The following is a 5,207-nucleotide window of genomic DNA, read 5'->3' as shown; positions in this document are numbered from 1 at the left end:
TTTTATTTTTCATCCCTCAGAACCCCCTTTCGCTGGTAAAAAGAGATCTTGTGAACATGTTGTAATGCAGCACATTGGCAAATGACACACACCTGCACAGGAACAGCCCAATTTTCCTCCTCAAGTGTAGCACCCCTAGTGACTACCAAAAGGGCTGGCAGATCTAAGCAGTCCTTCCTGTTATCCCTCCCATCACAGTCTTCTCTTACATAATCCCATTGTGCATTATGCCAACTGAAAGCAATTTTCTCTTTCAAAATGTCAAATATGTGGTTGACTCAATGACAGTACATATCTGTGGGCTGTTTATTTTTCTTACTCTGTCCCCTAGTGCCCACTATTCTGGAGCATTGTGGGAATGTGTAAAGACAGCTTCCAGTGGAGATCTGGAGCATTATAGGGGATGCAAAGGTTTCTATTTATATGCCACTCAACCTACAAAATCCTTAGGCATCAGCAACACTAAGAAATGAGAATAGGGTGGTTCCATTGTAGCTTGATGTTCTCCGGGGCAGCAGGTGGCATCTGCTGAAGACAAGCTAAGTCAGGTCAAAGCAGAAGGTAGGCAAAAGCATGACCTTGGACAGTTCCAAATAACCCAATTGGTTGAAACTACCACCTGGAATGGGAATAAAATGCTAACATGGCCATTGGACCACGAGAGGCAGGGAGAGGTTTATTAGGCTGTGGAGGGGTTTGGAAGTTTGGTTGACTGGGGAGGAGAGTGTCCTATTTTGAGATTCTTTGCCTTGATCGACAAAGGGAGGATCAGGTTGCTATTATGACATTTTTGTCTGGACACAGCTGCTTTCATGTTCAGATCCCCAAAATAGCAAAAATTTGAATTTTAATATTCCCCAAGGCTAGGGATGCTCCAAGTGTTGTTGGACACCTACAACTCCCACCTCCCCTGACTACTTGCCGCTCTGGTGGGGGCTGAGGGAATTTGAAGTCCAACGTCTCAAGCACCACAGGTTCCAGTGCAGAAAATGTGTGCAGAAAATTATGGCTATTACATAAAAGAGGCATTCAAAAATATGTACCTTACTGTTGAAACATAGACTCATAGAGTCATCCAGTTGGAAGGGAACCCAGGGGTCTAGTCCAGCCCCCCGCTGTGCAGGAATCTCAACTAGATCATACCAGACAGATGGCCATCCAACCTCTGCTTATATACCCTTGGAGGAGAGTCCACCACCTTCCGAGGGAGTCTGTTCCAATGTTGAACAGCTCTTACTATCAGAAAGTTATTGAATGCATTGAATGTGTTGAGAGGAGGGTGTTTTTATGTTCTTAAGAAACTTCATATAATATGTGTACAATTAAATGCAGACTTCTAATGCGTTCCTTTGAAACATCAAGACAGGATGGAAAGAGACCTGTGATCCAGGAACGATGAACCAGGAACGATGGACCAAATCAGCTGCCCATTCCATCCTTAATAGTAATTGTTCTTTGCTTCCTAGACTGAAGAAGAGGTAGCTCAGCCTGAAAGTGGCAACGGCCACGGCAGAGGCCATGGCAGAGGCAGAGGCAAAGGCCATCACCATGAGCATCACCATGGCCATGGCCATGGCCATGGCCATGGCAAAGGTGAAGGCAGAGGCAGAGGCAGAGGCAGAGGCAAAGACAAAGGCAAAAAGAATGAGGTGAGAAATGAGGGCACATTTTTATGGATCGCTCTTTCCTACCTTTCCTTCTGATCCTTGGCTTTTGGGGCTCTCTTCTGGCTACCAGGTGCAGGCATAGGTCACTCACATGCTGCTGGCCAGGGAGGAAATGCAGCCCTGCCAAACAGAACAAAAGAAGTAACAAAATGGGCATTCAAATGTGTGCATGCAAAACGTAATGGGCAGCTTCAAACCACAGTCACTGTTCTGCAAGCCCATCTCATTGATTATCTTTAGAAGGGGCTTGGGCCAGACAACCCTGCAAGCAGAGGACAGCTTTGAATCAGTGGCATAGCATGGGGGCGGGGCACAGGGGCAGTCACCCCAGACACAAAATTGTTAGGGGTGCAAAATTTCAACACCCAGTGCTGCCTCAATACAGCTGCGCACTTCCACCGCTGGGCTCTGTTGAAAACAGCTTCTCCATGAAAAGCAGAAAGTGACCCCTGCAGACAACGGAATGACTCATCTTTTCTTATCTCTGCAGCTTCAATTTCTTGGATGACACGGACATTGTTAGGCAGTTGAATGCACATGGGCACTCCATCCATTTCCCTCCCACCCCAGCTCCGTGTGGCCCCGGGGACTGGCTGTTAGGATATTTCCGTTCCACCTTAAAAGGGAGCAGGCTTTGTGAGTCACAGAGTCTGCGTATTTCCTGTTCACAGGATGTTTATGTTTTCTATTGCTTTCGTTTCTCTCTCTCTTTGCCTGAGCAGACCGAAGCAGGCAGTCATGTTTTTTCTTTGTTCTGACCAACGCTGAATAAACTTGGAAAATGCTCTCCTGCGTGCACCTTTCGCTGTGCATTATCTGCTGATAGAGCGTGCATCAGTTCTAGAATGTGGCAAGCTATTTTCTGGAGCTCGTGTCGCTAATTGCTGATACTGCGTGTCTACGGGAGATCGATGGACGTCCGGAGACGACGTGGGGGCCATGATGGGCTTTATCTCCCTGGCAGTATCCCAACACTGGCAATCCATGTTACGCCACTGCTTTGACTATAAATTCCAGAAGAGCTAACTTCTGTAAAGTCACACGGACACCTGACTGCTGGCTTGAGGTTCTCCTCTGATCTAGGGAGAGGTCATGCCAGAAAGTGGTGCTCCCACTCTATAAAGTTAAAAGCATTTCTTTTATCTTAATAAACATACACTTGCAGCTATACCACAATCAGACTCTGGTGCTACCATCAGGAAGCAGTTGTGGAAAAATGACTGTCTCTTTTGTGGTGGTAATAGAGCAACAGGTGCTTGAAACTGGTAGATGGGTTTAGCACTGCTCAGGCTGAATTGTATTTGTTTTGAATGTGTTTCATCAACCACTTTGAACATCTCCATTTGGAGAGGAGAATGGGAGTTAGTGCAAGTTTCCAGAGAAGTAAATATATCGGAAAGTCAGTAGTTTGAATCCCCGCGAAGGGGTGAGCTCCCTTTGTTCGGTCCCAGCTCCTGCCAACCTAGCAGTTCAAAAGCACACCAAAGTGCAAATAGATAAATAGGTACCACTCTGGCGGGGAGGTAAATGGCGTTTCCATGCGCTGCTCTGGTTTCGCCAGAAGCAGCTTAATCATGCTGGCCACATGACCCAGAAAAACTGTCTGTGGACAAATGTCAGCTCCCTCGGCCAGTAAAGCGAGATGTGCGCCGCAACCCCAGAGTCGTTCGCGACAGTCAGGGGTCCTTTACCTTTAAATATATAATAGGGTTTCCATATTCCTAAAAGTGAAAATCCGGACAAAGTTGTTGAGCTCCCCCCATGTTGTTGAGGACGTATGGCAGCCCTACATCTGTTGAGCAGCTTGGGGGGGGGAGAGATTGCTTCTTAATTATTTTAAAATGAGAAATTGTAAGATACCAGTAGGCCCCTCAACGAACTCTTAGCTATTTTTAAAAAATTAATTTTCAAGTCTGCTTGACCAGAGATAAGGATGAGGATGTAATAAAACTTGTGTTCTCTCTTTAGGTGGAACCAGTAAATGAGAATGAGGAGTAAGCAGAAAGGACCTCACCACCTGTAAGTTCTCTAATACAGATGATCTGCTTAAAATAAAAATAAATCCAGTAGCCTTCAATGTTAAACCCAGCTTAATTGTATTTTAACAAACTTCATTCATTCTTATGCTCTGCCTTCCCCAAACCCCAATGCGCATTGATATTAAGACATCATTCTTTCTCCCTAGAGCATCAAAGGAGTGGCAGATCTGTGGGGCAGATGAGATATCTTACAGAATTCTTAGCACTAAACTACAGTTCTCAGGATTTGAGCATTGTTTTGTGAGACACTGGGAGCTATGACTGTTAAATGAGTACAGAGCCAGTGTGTACTACATATTTGTGTTTTGTGTGTTTTCCTTTCTTCTATCCTGGGGGTGTGGTGTGTGTGTGTGGCAGCACAGTTGGGGTTCCTACGGGAACAGCCAAAGAATGACTCTTATCACCAGAAATGGCTTCTGTTGCAGATGAGGCAAACCTGAAAGGCTGCATAAAATGCTGCTCTCTACGATTCAAGTTACTACATCATATTCTCTGTTCTTTGCCCCCTCCCCAGTTTTGCCCACAACAGTCACTCTGCATCATGTACCCCCTGACTATGACCAAAGTTATTGGCCCATTTCCCTTTAGGGTCTTTCTCCCCTAAGCTTTTATGTGCTTTTGAAAACACTCAAGAGTTTCCCAAGTCTGCTGACTCCTTCTTCTTGCACGTGGGTTACATAAGCAACAGCACTCAGAGCCTGAAAACTGGAAATGAACAGAAGGATGATGTGTATATTCTAGCAAATGGCTCCTAAACATGACTCATGCTGATAGTCCCAGATCAACCATGAATGAGAACACTTTTGCTCACTTTTTGTGAAATTTATACACTGCTTGATTGTAAAAACACACACATCTCAAAGCAGTTTACAAGGAGAAAAGAAATAAAATTATTGGCAAAAACAGTTGAAAACAAGTATTTAAAACATAAATAATAAAATCAGCTATAAACGAAAAGGAAATTAAGACATACATCAACGTTCTATGTGTCTGGGTAGGCTTGTCTAAACAAAAATGTTTGTAGCAGACACTAAAAAGTAAATGACAGTAAATGAGCAGTGGATATCATGTGACACTCATAACTGTGCCAGTCACACAGATCAAAGGGGCTGAGTGGGAATATACGAGGTAAGGCAATCTTGAAGGTAAACCAGTCCCAAGTTGTTAAATGTTTTATACGGTATATTAATAGAAACAACTTGAACTTGGTCTAGTAGCAAACCGTCAACAAGTGCAGATCTCTGAGAACCGAGATTTATTTGCACAACTCTCAGCTTGCGGCTTTTTCTCTCTTTTCAGCATTCACTTAAATCTAAAGCAAGAATTGGCCACTGGACCAGCTATCCTTCTCCCTGCTAATCAAAGACAACAAATCGCATCGTGAAACAACCAGAGTTGCTGTGGTGATGGTGATCATCAGTTGCTCATGAATGGTTTTTGTTCCGTCTTGTCTGCTGGGTTGAGGAAAGCTTCAAAACAATAAAAATTAGCAAGCATCCAA

General features: G+C 44.4%; 1 long non-coding RNA gene across 2 annotated transcripts; it reads left to right on the top strand.

Moving 5' to 3' along the window:
* Positions 1–1,431: 1,431 nt before the first annotated feature.
* Positions 1,432–5,207, top strand: LOC310769134. Of its 2 annotated transcripts, none has more exons than XR_014551420.1 (4): positions 1,432–1,527; positions 1,624–1,649; positions 3,636–3,686; positions 5,006–5,207. It is a non-coding gene; the product is annotated as an uncharacterized lncRNA (long non-coding RNA). The 2 variants fall into 2 exon arrangements; XR_014551421.1 differs by having other exon boundaries at positions 1,432–1,593; positions 1,630–1,649.

This window comes from Podarcis filfolensis (genome assembly GCF_964270895.1).
Source record: "Podarcis filfolensis genome assembly, chromosome: 8".
Lineage (NCBI taxonomy): Eukaryota > Metazoa > Chordata > Lepidosauria > Squamata > Lacertidae > Podarcis > Podarcis filfolensis.
The sequence above is the reverse complement of the archived record's forward strand: the minus strand, read 5'-3'. Positions and strand labels throughout refer to the sequence as shown.